This window comes from Myodes glareolus, chromosome 3 (assembly GCF_982192425.1).
Source record: "Myodes glareolus chromosome 3, mMyoGla1.1, whole genome shotgun sequence".
NCBI classification, from domain to species: Eukaryota; Metazoa; Chordata; class Mammalia; order Rodentia; family Cricetidae; genus Myodes; species Myodes glareolus.
Window position 1 is genome coordinate 44,857,371 of NC_142028.1, and position 15,570 is coordinate 44,872,940.

The window sequence follows — 15,570 nt, forward strand, 5'->3', positions numbered from 1 at the left end:
CAAGTCAGAGTTGCCAGAGAGGAAGTAACGTTAGTTGAGGAAATACCTCCAAGAGATCCACCTGGAAGGTATTTTCTCAGTTAATGATCAATGAGAGAGGGCCCCGCCCACGGTGAACGGTATCACCTCTGGGTTTGTGGGGTCCTGGATCCTATAAGAAAGCAGGCTACAAAAGTCAGGGAAGCAAGCCAGTTAGCAGCACTCCTCCATGGCCTCTGGATCAACTCCTGCCTCCAGGATCCCGCCCTGTTTGCGTTTCTAGCTTGACTTCCTCTGGTAATGAACAGCAATGTGGAAGTGTGAACCTTTCCTTCCCAACTTGCTTTTCAGTCATGGTGTTTTATCGCAGCAAGAGAATCTCTCGCTAGGACATTCATTTTGACTACCCACGTGGTACTAAGTACAGTTGTCCAAGGATATGTCCTACTTAAAATGATTTGTTTTAATTTTAAAAATATTTAATTAGGCTACGATGGCATTGTTTGACCAATTGTGAGACAGAAGCCCCACTGGCTATATGGTGGCAGGATAAAGATTACCACGCTGCTGTCAGAGTCCATTTCGCCTTTAGGCATGCTGTCTGAAAGTGCTGAGAGATGCAGTTTCCAATGGGAAAAGCTTTGTAAACAGTTTCTACTGATGGCTGATAATTCCATACAGAACTCATTCAGGAGAATTAGCACAGAGGAACGTAAATCAAGATGGTTTGGGGATTTAGGGAAGTCTGGCAAGATCATTTATTTTTAACTCAGACACCAGAAAATAAAGCTTCATGTTAAGGTTGAGGCATAAAGAAAATGAAGGGGACAAGATCACTGAGAAGAATTGTATTTTATTCTAGAGATAAAAGGAACACATATGACTTTGATGTGAGAAGACGCAGGATGAAAATTCAAGAAGACTATGAACTATAATTTGATGTCTTGTTCAGCTCCTAAGATTAGGGCCCCTGGGACCACCAGTCTAACCATGCTTTAGTCTGCTATAAAATAATGACACTGGACTAAATCAATCATTTTAGGCTGATTATAAATGGGAAAGATGAGTATTTGCTCATAAACACAAATGCTTACGTAGAAAATGTGTATTTCCCCCAGTATTATTTATTATTTTGTTTCCACTTTCCTCCCTCATGACTCTATATGTAAAATCTCATCAATGATAAATTTAAAAAATAATATAGGAGTTATCATAGGAAACAAAATCACACAATAAAAGCATACAGTCATGACGTTTTAAATGGTTATGCATTAAAGCCACATATTTCCAGAACCAGACATTTATGCTCCAGATTTTCAACAATTGCACAGATATTTTCAAAACAAATTTAGATTACTTGTCAAGGGTCAGCTCATTCCAACTATAGATAATTTAGTAAATGTTTGGCACATCTATTTCGATGAAAAACATTCTTTAACAAGATCACAGAGACAGCCGAGAGTGTGTTAGATTTTTTCTAAGAGAGAAATATTTCTATTGTTGTCCCCAATTCCAAAATTATGTGTGTGTATATATAATATCAATCATCTCAATTCATCGGTGCTCCCTGATTTGAATTTCACACAAAAATATACAGTCTATTACCAGTAATTCCAAATAGGAATAAAACATAATAATGATTACCCAGGATGCAGCTGGAAAGCTGTGGATTAACATCTGTACTATTTCTCAGTGTAGCCAAGCCATATTTAAATAACAAAAGGATATTTTTTCTGTGTATTTTGTAATAAGAATTGATAATAATGATGCTTTCCATTCGCTATAAATAACACATTCCATCTAAAGTTTTACTTTCTCTTAGTTAACTAAGCTCACTGCCTGGAAACTAACATTAGCATAAAGGGAACCATATTTTAACACTCATGGAAGGCAATACAGAGCTTTTAGAACTTGGACTACTTGATTTCACGGTTATAACGGGAGAGGTTTGATAATCCTCAGCAGCCCAGGTGTAGGAAGCAGATATCTTAGCTTTTAAACCTTTAGACCTTGGTTATCAATATATTTAAGGAACAAAAGTGGTGTTTTATTTCAAACAAACTATGGGGTGCCAGCTTGCATGAAATAAAGACACAAGAGGGAATCTTAAAAAGCATTGCCAAGTATAGTTTAAGTGCACCGGTCACAAAGAAACTCTCAAGTCTCTTGAAGAGCACACAAAAACTCTGTATTTGCCATCTTCATTGCCTGGAAGATACAGTTCATCCTTCGGTCTTCCACATAAGCTGTTCTGTGTTACTAGAAGAATGAAAGTGATTTTAGTCTAAACATGTACAGGGACATTTTAGCAAATGGCAGTGGAGTTGGTGTCAAAGTCAGGTTACAGAGCACTTATGTTTTAACCGTGCCAGGTTTGTGCTGTAAAATGTCAGACTGACTGACGCTACCAGAGGAAACTGGCTTTCACAAACTAGATTTAGCTTCACTCTCTGGGTGATTCTTTTTTTTTTTTTTTAAGACTTGTTCATTTTATTATATATATATATATATGTGTGTGTGTGTGTGTGTGTGTGTGTATGTGTGTGTGTGTGTGTGTGTATACACACATATGTGTGTGTGTGTGTGTGTGTGTGTGTGTGTGTGTGTGTGTGTGGTTTCCTTGCATGTTTATATGTATATCACATGCCTGGTTTGGTAAAGGAGCCAGAGAGGTGTCAGATCTCTTAGAACCAGAGTTACAGGCACTTGTGAGCTGCCAGCTGAAGCAGGGTCCTCTGAAAGAGCAACTTAACTGCTCCTTCCTGGACTCTGGGTGATTTGCTTGCACACTAAAGTTTGAGAGCTAAAACCAAAGACCTTTCTGTTGCTAGCTCTCCATTTCTCCCAGGACAAAATTTCAGGCAATGCTGACATCAGACTCACTCTCAGATGTTTCCTTGCACAAGATCTAACCAGCAATCTTTGCTTGAGAAAATGAGAGAGGCAAAGTTAGTGCCCACTTGGGATCACTGTCAGAAGGGAAGCGTCAAGGAACGGAAAGCTACACAACTGAGCCCCTCAAAGGAAATGAATGGCTGAGCACAGTGGTACACGACTGCAGTTTCAGAATTCTGGAGCTGGGGCCAGGAAGGTTACAAATTCTACTCCAGCATTGGGTATATGAGGTTTGAAGCTAGCCTGGGCTAGATAGTGAGATTCTAACTCAAAGCAACAACTCAAAGCATCTCAAAGTAAAATGAGATGAAACAAAAGCAAAGCAAACAGAAAAGAAAAACAGACAGATTTGTTAAGGCCCGGGACTAAAGTTGTACAAGTGGATTCTTCCCAAAAATATTCATAACTTCTGGATGTTGAGCCTGAGACCTCCTAGAGAGCGACACCAAGCATGTGAAGAGTAGGGTCTTTGGAGAGACCACAATAGTAAACAGACTTACAGAAATGTTTTATTTATACTCGATGCACACAGTGTCATAAGGTGTCAGGTTATAAGACTGATGTTTTATTTCTGGTTTTTCCACAACAAGAAAAGTTACTCCAGAGCTCGACTGCCTTGAAGTGCGGGAAGAAAGGACTCATACTGTCATCACAGTCCTCTGGAGGATGAAAGAAGTAATACATTGTGATATATTTGGAAATCCTGATTATGGTAAAGGACAATGGTCTTGTTGGTTTAGACCATTGATAGCCCCCCCCCATTTAGTGATTTAATGTGGAGGCTGATACAATAAAGCATGATTTCCTGAGCTTTTTACTTGTGATTGGAGAATCACAAGAGTCACTTTTGTCACAGTAACTGTTCACTAAAGTTGTAAGTATGGCTGTCAGGAGTTTACGTGCCCATTCTGCTAAAATCGCCAAGTACTTATAAGACTCTGTAGATGTCTAATGAGTAACGAAAACCAGGATAAAACCATGGCCCCTTTGCCTCCATTTTGTATCTTTTTTCTACCCTAAACTCTGGGTCAGATCCCATTCAACTCTGCATATAAGCAGATTAAACCTCTGAAAAATCTAAAAAACAAATGATAGGAGATTGATGAGCCTTAAATTTATGCTCTTCTCTCTCAATTTTCTTCAGAACCAAATACGAGACAAGAGTACTGAAGAAGTTCCAGGAATAGCCAGGCTTGTGGCAGATAATGCTAGGATGGAACTGCTCCCTACCTGGGAGAAATTATCCCATGATGAGAACTTAGCAGAATCAATCATTTCAGGATAAGAACAAAACTGGAATCAGCAGGATCTCACAGGAGGCAAGGATCTGAGATAACAAACAACTGGGCCAAAGTATGACAAAGTCTATTTATGCATACCCTTTTCGGCGCTTTGATTTTGCCTCTCTGTTATACAAATGTGGAAGTCTAGAAGTAACCTAAGGACTAGGATGTTGATCTTATTTCTTTCTAGTATGGCCACACTGAATAGCAAGTCTTGTCCTGCTTCTTCACCACTCACACTTCTCTTTTGACTCTAGAGAGCAAAGCCTGGTTTAGTAGAACCTGTGGCCTAAGCCTCGAGCAACAACATCACAGAAGTTATGGACTTGTTTCTAAGTCAACAACTTCTGTGCAATGAGATGAGAAAAGATCCCTCCTCTTTAATGCTTCAACAAACACCTATAAACCCTTGAAATTTGGGAGGGAGCGAGGGAAGGGGGGAGGGACACAGCAACAGCAACAAGAAAATAGTCTCAGAAACCAGAGAGTTGCTTAAGAGAAAGGTTGGGCTAAAATGTATAGACACTAACCCCTTTCTTCCTTTGTTCATAAATACTGAAGATTATTAGAAAGCATTGCCCTCAGCCACAGCCAGGGTTCTCACATTCCCTTTTCCAGTTAATCTTTTAATCATTTTTGAACTATAGTTTTTATAGAGAAAAGGCAAAGTCAGGCTTTTATTTGGTTTTTTTTTTTTGGGGGGGTGTTGTTTGTTTGTTTGAGAAAAAGAAAAGTCAGTATGTTTATTACCTAACTTCCTACAGTTTCTCCCATAAGCACTTCAGAAGTAAAATATAGTATTAGAGAGAATCTTAATTTTTAGACTACCAAAAGGGATGCAGAGAGACAGAAGAATTTATATTATTCAATGATATTTAATTACAATCTTATTTTCCACATTAAGCATGTGCTAGCTCCATTATTGAAACAAAAACAACTTATTTTTGTCTGAAAAATAACATCCTAAGAAATCCAGTAAAAAAGTACCACTCCACAGGTAGGTGCCAAATAATTTATGTGCATTCTGGGGATATCTCTATTTTTTATCTCTAAATTTATCATGCCCATTTCTTCCTATCCCTAAGATCCTGTCCCAGAAAAACATCTTTCTTCCTACTCAGGTTCTCAGCATGAAGGTGGGCAGGGGGATTGCAATGGACGAAGCTAGGCTGAGGTTTTCCAGGACTGAGCAGAATAAAATAACACTAAATCCCAAGTGATGGCTAAGTCAAGGATGTCAGGCAGAAACCCAGGTATCAAGTTCAGAAGAACAAGTACAGAGGAAAATCTGGATTCTAGTGAATGACCATCGATGATAACTCCATAAAGCAGTGTGAAGAAGACAGAAAATCCCTCACAAAGGCAGCACGCAGGTCTTTTCTTTATCAGGGCTTCTGGGAGCAATTCTAAAAATGTAGGAGAGATAACAGTGAGGGAAAAAACCAAACCAAAACAAAACAAAAAAATGGGAGAAACAAGTGAGCAAATGAGGAATCACAAAATATCATGCTAGTAAATACCCCTGTTGAGTCTTGTGTACTAAGTTCCCAAACTGATATTTAAACTCATGAATTGAACATAGAGTTGACATTATTCTTATACTAATTAAACAGTCACTGTGATGAGAGGTTTCTGGTCTATGTGCTAGGTCATTCTATAGCTGCTCCATAAGATGAAGAACAGACTTTCCAGCGTGACACTCCCACAGTGCACTTTTCTGCTGGATATATTGCCAGATGTTGCACACTCAGTGACTCTCTTCCTGCTAAAGAGACCAGGATCAGAATACTGTGATTTCCTAAGCTGAAACTAAAATCTCCAGACTCCCGTCTGCTCAGAAGAGCTGTGCTGGTTCCAGGTGCTGCACCTGAAGTTGTGTCATTCCCTCATCTTTATGACAGGTCAGAAAGTGATGCATTCATGCTCCAGAATTTAAGACTGTGGTAGTCATTCTTCTTAGCATATCAAAAAGGCTGCCTTATTAAACACCTGACCTGGAGGAGTAATAGAAGTCTTAAATGGCAACAAATTTATCTTAGAACTGAACTCTTGGGAGCATAAGATCCTGACTATAAGCATAGAACACCAGTCATCAAAAACTAACTATATCAGTTTAGATGTGGCGTATCTGGGTCACATCTGGAAGCCGGGTAGATGGTTACAGTATGCATGCCCAAAAGCAAGTTTGTGTAAATCAGCATGGCTACCACACTGTGTCATTTGCTTTGTATGCCATGCGATCCTTGAGGAAGGAAGAGAGGACACACTTTGTGCATGTAATCCTTGGGAACACATGACAATATTGAATTGAATAACAATGTCCTTTGGGACAAGAAATGAGCAATTCAGCTAAGGTGGTTTTCTGTGTCTGTTCCTCAAGTCTGATCTGTATTTTCATTGCCACTCAAATGTTCCAGAGGAGCATACACAGAGCTCTGACACCTCCACACTTTCAATGACTGTAAACATTCACTGTGACTAAAAATGTATGAGACCAGCACATCTCTGTGTATGTAAATAACTCATAAAATATATGGGTGATAATCTAAGGACATCCAAACATGAATAAAATATCATAATGATGATTTCCCCAAAAGTGAGGATTCTCAAGAGAATCATTGTAGAAACGATTGGCCATCTGTCATATCATCATTACAAATATGACTTAGTCTTGTTAGAATTTATTAAATAAATAGCAAGCGATGTTTACAATAGAATTACATAGAATTTGTACCAAATAAGAATCCTTTTTGGTTGTTCAGTTTAATGGTATAGTAGTAAACCAATATTAGAAGAGACAGACAAATCTGCCTAAAGAATGCAATGTTTCTTTTATTTAGCCTGGCTTCTGCCTTCCAGTTATGTTATTTCTTTAAATTGTCTCAGATGAGTATTTTAAACAGCAAGAAACAGAGTAGTCTAACAATGGTTGGCATATGTTTGAAGGCACAAAGCAAGAGAAAATCCAAATAGGAAGTGAATTCTTGTCCTACTGAGTGTTTGTTTTCTGGTTAACAAAATAATGTCCCTGCCACGAAAAACCCTACACACAATAAGGCCCTAATTGTACAGAATGCCAGATCTTAGAAATTGGGGTGGGACAGGGGAAATGTGGGGAGATAAATGCAGGATTCTTAGAGAAAAATTCTCCACTTTGAAAATATTTGTAGGTGTGGAAAAGAACGGCTGGAGGTGGGGTGAGGGTGGGGTGGGGGCTGGGTCTGCAATACCACTTCCTCCACTGGCCTTGACCTCATACCTTGACACTACAGGGATTGTGGAGTAGATAGCCCTCTAAAATTAAGTTATAGGGTGAATTTAAATACAGGCCCCAGTTATACCGAGAAAGAGGCACTTTCAGCAAATGTAAAAATGTTGGAACTCATTTGGAGGCAAAATCTGACCTGGACTGATATGAGGCTATTTATAGTCTTGGTGTAAATATTCATGTGCTTTGCTGCAGAATTAGAGATGCCTTTGATTATGGAGTACTGACCTGGACTCAGCTGGGGACATTATATAACACTGGACATATTTTGTGAGTCATTTTTCTTTTCTAAAATGAGAAAAAAATCTTAATTCTCAAACATATTTGACCCAAATAGCTTCTGATCAGGGTTTTAGAACCTTTATTATACACAAACTCCAAAGCTACCTGAAGGGGAGCTAGCAGTGTGTGAAGGAAACACTGTCCTGAGCATATTGAGTGTTTAATCTAGAAGCACAGATAGATATACAATAACTGGCTAGTATATATATATATATATATATATATATATGTTAACAACTTATATGATATACATTAATAGATACAAGATATATATGTATGTATTATATATTATATATGTATTATTGTAGACAGATATCATAGACTATTCTCCCTTGCTGACAGACTCTCCTGTAGTATGAGGGGCCCCACTTGTTGGGGTATCTGTCTCGCCCAGTACCCCACAGTTGGCAAACCCCAAAGAAAATCACACACAGGACTCCATAAGATTATAAACTGATTGGCCCTTAGCTCTGGCTACTTATTAGCTCTTATAACATGTATTTACCCCATTATTCTTATCTACATTAGCCATATGGCTTGGTACCTTTTTCAGCTGTCAGCTCACATGTTGCTTCTTCGGTGATCTGGGCAGGAGTGGCGGGGGGAGCTTCCTGCTTCCCAGAATATTCCTGTTCTAATCGCCCTGCCTCTATTTCCTGTCTGGTTGACCCACCTATACTTCCTCCCTGGCCAATCAGCGTTTTATTAAAATACATGATTGACAGGATACAAACAATTCTCCCATACCATTCTCCTATTTTGAACATCTTGTGTCAGTATGATGGATTTACTATCTTGATGAGCCGATATTGATATGTTGTTATCTACTAAAGGCTAGACTTTACCCTTTGTGTTGTATAGTCTGTGGTTTTAGCAATATATTGTGATACATGTCCACTAATAAAATGTCATATAGAATATTGCACTGACAATTTTCTGGCGTCCACTGTAGCCATTTTTTTAAATTAAAATTAGATGAAGCACTATGATGACTGAGAACAAACACAAGAAAAACATATGTGTATAATTGATTGATTAGGGCAAACAAAGTACAGGTTAGATATCAGGTTTCTGATTTAATCGCTCTCACTTTGGAGTTATTCAACTGCAATAGGCAACTGACTCAGTCTGTTCTGCCACTTATTTATTTATTCATATTTTTGAAAAGAAAACAAACTACCTTTCTTTTCACTATACATACCCAATCCAAGTTCTCACTCCCTGGCCTCCTCCCATTCCCTCCATTTATCCCCTACTCCACCCACTTTCACTCCTCAGAGAGGGTAAGACACATTGCTTTGGGGAAGGTCCAAGGCCCTCCCTACTATATCTAGGCTGAGAAAGGTATCCATTCAAAGAGAATAGGACCCGAAAGGCCAGTACAAGCAGTAGGGATAAATCCTGGTGCCAATTCCAGTGACCCCGAAGTCTGCCCCAGCCATGCGAATGTCAACTGCACCCAGAGGGACAGTTTCATCCTATGCTTGATCTTTCCCAGTCCGGCTGGTGTTGGTGAGCTTCTATTAGCTCAGATAGATTGTTTCAGTGGGTGTCCTCATCATGGTCTTGATCACTTTGCTCATATTCTCACTCCTTTCATTCCTCAACTGGAATTTGGGAGCTCAGTCCAGTGCTCCTAGGCATGTCTTTGCCTCTGTTTCCATCAGTGGCTACATGTAGGTTCTATGGTGATATTTATAAGATAGTCATCAGTCTGACTACAGGGCAAGGCCAGTTTGGGCACCCTCTCCTGTATTGCTTAGAGTCTTAGCTGGGGTCATCCTTGTGGATTCCTGGAAATTTCTCTAGACCTAGGTTGCTTGTTAACCCCGTAATGGCTCCCTCAATCAAGATATCTCTTTCCTTGCTCTCTTCTCTGTCCTTCCTCCATCTTGACCATCCCATTTCCTCAAGTTCTCTTCGCCCTTCCTCTTCCCCTCTACCCTCCCTTCTCCTCCCACCTCTATGTTCCAAATTTTGTCAGGCGATCTTTTTTTTTTCTTTAGGATTCTCAAATATGTGAGCTAGTCACTGACATGAAGTCAGTTTGAGTTGCTGTTCTCAGCTACAGCTATGTGGTTCCTTTTGTTTTGTTTTTGAGACAGAGTTTCTCTGTGTAGCCTTGGCTGCCTGGAACTCACTCTGTAGAACAGGCTGGCCTTGAACTCACAGAAATCCTCCTCCCTTTGCCTCTGGAGTAATGGAATTAAAGGTGCCTGCTGACACCTGCCTGGCTGCTATGTGCTATGTGGTTTCTTTCTTTTTTTAATGTTTATTTATTTATTATGTATACAATATTCTGTCTGTGTATGTCTGTAGGCCAGAAGAGGGCACCAGACCTCATTACAGATGGTTGTGAGCCACCATGTGGTTGCCGGGAATTGAACTCAGAACCTTTGGAAGAGCAGGCAATGCTCTTTAACCACTGAGCCATCTCTCCAGCCCCTGCTATGTGGTTTCTAATAGACAGTATTTTCATGCAAAAGTACAATCATGTGAGACACAGGATCCCATCTCTCTTTTCTCCTTTTTCCTTTGACAGTTCACAAAAGGAGAGAGAGAGAAAAGAGAGAGAGAGAGAGAGAGAGAGAGAGAGAGAGAGAGAAGAAAGAGGAGGAGGAGGAGGAGGAGGAGGAGGAGGAGGAGGAAGAGGAGTTCAGGCATAGAAAATGATCAGTTTTTTAGCTCGACAAAATAATTGCTGGCCGCTATCTTAACCTGGATGTTCCTATGCGTAGTTGATGTCTGTTAGACTTCTCTCTTGAACACAGACCCTTCTGAAAAGGAAGAGGGCCATGAGAAAACCTATAAATGTTTCTCTTTCCCATGCCTTTCCTCACTAGGAGACAGTAATATATATATATATATATATATATATATATATATATATATATATATGCATGCTAATCCATTCTGAAGACCATTAGCTTCAAACTGAAATTCAGCCATGGTAGTCTTCTGGAAAGACCAATACCCCAAAGCAGTGGTGGTGCTTTGTGTTATGTTTTCTGCATTCAATGTTCTCCAAAGCTATCTTCTGGAGATCCAGGTAAAAATTAAAACAGTATGATACATATGAATAAACATGCCATAAACAAGCCTGTTATTTTCTGTGCCATTTTAAAAAAAATCACTACCCCCTCTTCAAAAAGGGGAACATAAAACTCTATACTAAAGTTCTAACTAGTTCTCTTCTATCAGGTTCAATGGTTTTGGAATGGGAGAATGGGGTATAGGCATATGACTTAGAAGCATGTTCCTTAAATTATTCAGATACAAGTGATCCATAGCCAGTACACCACTTTTTTCTTTTGATTTTTCTTTCCTTTTCTTCTTTGAATTCAGGCTCTGTTTAAATTGTCAGGTTGGACTCATTCTTCTGAACTCAAGCAATTCTCCTGCTTTAGACTTCTAAGTATTTGAGACGACCAACACATGCCACTGCATCTGCTCCCGAACATTTACTTAGGGAGGGCAGAGTGGGAAAAATATCAAGTCCATTATGCTCTTTTAAGTACCACCTGGCCACCATAACTGATAACTGGAAAAAATTAGCATATATGTGTCTCCCAAACCAAATGCTAGAATACCTCCTCTCTATGATCTGAATGAGAGGAGAGTGTTTTCTATCACACACACACACACACACTCACAGGGATCTATGTCCCTCTTTATAATATGAAATATAAATTATACTAAAACGCCTGCTCTGACTTCTGTATCCCTGTCATCATGCATGAAGAACACCAAGACCCCAGAGTTGTTTGAGCTCCTGTGGTCCCCAGAGAAGCAACCAATTATTTTCCTGTTTGCCCCTTCAAGCCTCCCTGAGTCAAGACATCCTTTTTCTCAACTAAACTAATGCTATGACCATGGTGTTAAGGTTGCCTCTTCTGTTGTCCATCACCATCATACCTTCTTGGAGATCATCTGCTTTAAGCCCTTCTGGCATGAACTGCTGTTGTTCCTGTCTCCTCGGTGACACTCTCTGTCTCCCTCTGCCTTCTCTGAAAGTGCCTAAACATGAAAGGCCCAAAGGCAATGCCTTCATGCTACATGTTCTGTGACTACTCGCATAATAGTCATAAATGTCTCTGCACCTGTCTCTTTGGTAGTTACAGTACCCCATTTTTGTCTTTCCCCTGCATGTTCCATGTTTTTAATTTGACACATAGCAAACACATATCCAAGGAAGTATGATAGGGAGTGGGGGCGGGGCTTTGCTCAAGTAAAACCCTGACAATATATTCCAACCAGAAAGATATACTAAAACTGAATTTAGCATACTTCCCTCTCTGGTGTATAACTAATTATTTTATATATGGCTTCTTAAGAAATTGGATTATATAACATATGGATGGTGAATTTGGAATGGATACAAAGTTTTAGAGATAATATCCATAGCAGACAATGGCTCTGAGTCTGGGTCTCCTAGGTATGGTATCAGCACTTTAATTGGAAGTGTGTTTGGCAAAATCAAGCCAGGCTTATGTTCTGCATCAGCTTGTCACGGAAGGCAGAAGGCTTCTAAAGAAAGGGTAAACACAATCCATACATCTTTCATAGAGGGTAGGGTGTGCTAGAGTTAGAAACCAAGAACCAATCTTGATTTTCCCCACATTCAGGGACATGCTTCCTCCAGCAAAGATGCACCACCTAAATCTCTCCTCAGGACCAAGTATTCAAATACTAGAGCCAACAGGGGATACTCCTCATTCAAACCACTGCACTCTCCAAAGTTCCTCAAATTAATATGATTATTTTATTTAGAGATGAAGCCTTAGAGGTGTAATTGGGATTAGATCTACTTAGTAAAACTACAACAGACAAAGCATTCGTCTTCTATGAAGGACACAGCAGTAAGATGTCAGCTTAGAAGCCCAGAATGGCTGTCGTTGGGTACTGAGTCCTTCCGTGTTTCGACCTTGGATTTTCTCACGTCTAGTAGGCTAACCCCCATACCCTCACCCCATCCCTCCTCGGAAAGAAAACCACAAAACCAAACCAAACAACCAAACAAATTACTTCCTGGTTTTTTTTTTTTTTTTTTTTTTTTTTTAGAAATTACAGTATCATATATTTTGACACAGCAGTAAAAATGACAGAGAATAAAAGCAGGATCATAAATGTTAGCTCAGGTTTGCTTGAATCCTAGCTCATTGTCAAGATGGTAAACCAAAGCATTTCAGAGAATTCTAATTTGTTTCTCTGTTGCTATGATAAAACACTGATCCAAAGCAACTTGGGGATGAAAGGGTTCATTTAACTTATAATTCTATGTTGCAGAATATCACCAGAAGAAGTCAGGACAGGAACTTAGGCATGTGCAGACGTAGGAAGCATGGAGGAACACTGCTCAGTGGCTTGGTCTCCATGGCTTGCTTAGCCTCCTTTCTTATACAAGCCAGGACCACCTGACCAGGGAAGATATTACCCTCACTAATCATTAATTAAAATGCCCTACATATATTCTCACACATCAATCTGATGTAGATAACTACCTACTTGCATTTTCTTTTTCCCAGATGACTCTCGTTTGTGTCTAGTTAGCAAAACTTAACTAGCATACAGAGATACATTTCCTAAAGCTACATGGGTTATGTGTGATGGAGTTCTAACCAGATCTGCATTTCTGAATCAATTTGAATATTTTTCATAGTACCTATGTTTTCTCCAGCTTCTTGTTTGGATATGAGTGGAAACATCCATTTTTGTAGGAAAAAGAGTGAGGAAGGATGCTTCACTCATCCTCTGGGAATGGAGAGAGCCTATTAGAATCATATTTGTGTCTTCATGCGTTAGTCCAGGAAGAAATAAGTGAAAGGCAATTTCATTTAAACAGAGAAGATGGATACATGTGATACATGTCAGTTGTTTCACCATTGATTTTGAGACAGGCTGTGGAATATTCTTCCACAGTTACTTCCCCATTGATTTTGAGACAAGTCTCTTGCTGAGCCCGAAGCTCATTGGTCGACTAGACTGATTGAGCACAAAGCCTAAGGAGGGGCCTCTCTCTACCTCCCCAGCACTGGGACTACAGGAGAGTGTTGCTTTGCTCATCATTTTTGAACTTAGTTTCTGGGAATTGAACTCATGTTTAAGTGGTAAGCACTTTATGGTTTGAACCATTTTCCAGTCTCTTCTTTCAATTTTTTGAGCCTTCAGGTTGGCCTCAATTCACTAATAGCTAAAGACGACCTTGAACTCTCCTAAGCCACCTGCCTTTGACTTCTAGTTGCTGGGATCCAGGCATGCACAACTTTGGCCATGGAGATATTATTTTTAAAATTAGAAATAGTGTTTTTTATATTTCTCTAACTTTTTTGAAACATATTTTATATGGTGTAACTTTTCTTTGAAATTGATATCCTTGTTGAGTCTACTGAAATTCAGGTGTAAATCCCAGTCTAGCGACTTTAAATCTTCCCCTCCAAGTCTCAATGAGTGCAGCTCAACATTTCGACTCAGAATGTTTAGACAACTGAAAAAGGCCACATTTGGGCAAGGCTGCCAAGAATGTGGGTAACATCTGCCTGGCTGTAAAGGGAAATAAAAGGAGTGAGAATCTTTTTGATTGGTTTCTGTCTTTTGATGCCATGGCATTTTAATCTAATTGACAAGAAGAAAAACACAAAACAAAATGTGGTGCATCACACACATAGAACCTATTAGAGTGCAACACCTTCAGTAATAAAAACCCTTCAGGGGATTCTGCCATACACTGCGATATTTACTTTGCTCCACAATGAGATCACAGATGCCTTTCAATGTGATATGTGATCAACAATAGATCATGCTTCCAATTCTGACTTTTGATCCCCCCCTCCCAGGCCAGTACAATGCACCCCTATGTATTTTCAAAGTGCTGGGCAGTGGGAAAAGCGATAGCCTTGTCAGAAATTGATGAACTTGTCACTAGACCTTCCCCATCATCCAAAGACTAATTTTAGCTCGATGAGTCAAACCCTCCAGAGAGCTAGAGTGATTCAACAGAACGTTAGTGGTATTGCTCAAATAGCTCACTGTTTTCACTTTCAGTGCAGTGTTGTGTAAATCCAGGATATACAGACCACCGTTTTATGATACAGGCATTATAGATGATTTTGCTCAGCTGTTGGATAATATAGACATTAAGGTAGACTAAGCAGAACTTGCATGTTCAGTTGAAAAGTTGGACCAAGTTTATTTCCACTGACATTATTTCTAACTTGAACTCAAGGAGCATTGTATTTTAATTATGTTTGTTATTTAAAATTAAAATATTTTATCATAATTGTTTCTTAGCTTATAAAGAATTAGTTTAATTTTGACATTTTTCAAATAAAATTTTGTTTAGCTTGTTTCTCTCTTCCATTTTTCTGTCCCATTTTTCTCTTTCTCCTGTCCCCTTCAACATTAAGTAGCTTCTTATCCACTCTCATGCCACATGTGACCTTTTGTCCTCCCAAAGTCCCTTTCTTAACATTCCTTGTTCTTCTCTCATGTATTCATCTAGTTTCATACTCTGTTTCCACCTTCACTCTACTTTCTCCATTATTTACATATATAAGACATTAATAGATTAATATATATAACTTATCAAATAATAAAAAAAACTAAAGAAAGAAAAGAAAGAAGGTTAAATAATTTACATATAATTTAAATACATTTATAAAGCTATCCATAATTGGCTAAAGATATAATATTTAAAAGAAATACAAGGTTGAATATAAAAATACGAAAAAAATCAGTTACAGAGAAAATCAAAAGATTTAAATGAGATAATTTGTTTCAACTACATGTAAAAAGTTGATGAATAGGAAAGAAAAGGTCTAAAACTAGCAGCAAGGGAAGTTCTCAGTAGGTCAGTTAGCAAGGTAT

General features: G+C 39.0%; 1 protein-coding gene across 1 annotated transcript in view; it reads right to left on the bottom strand.

The window, feature by feature from the left end:
- The window catches only part of LOC125403250 (contactin-4), an 814,028-nt gene that overhangs the window by 178,753 nt on the left and 619,705 nt on the right, over positions 1-15,570 (bottom strand). The window lies entirely within an intron of this gene.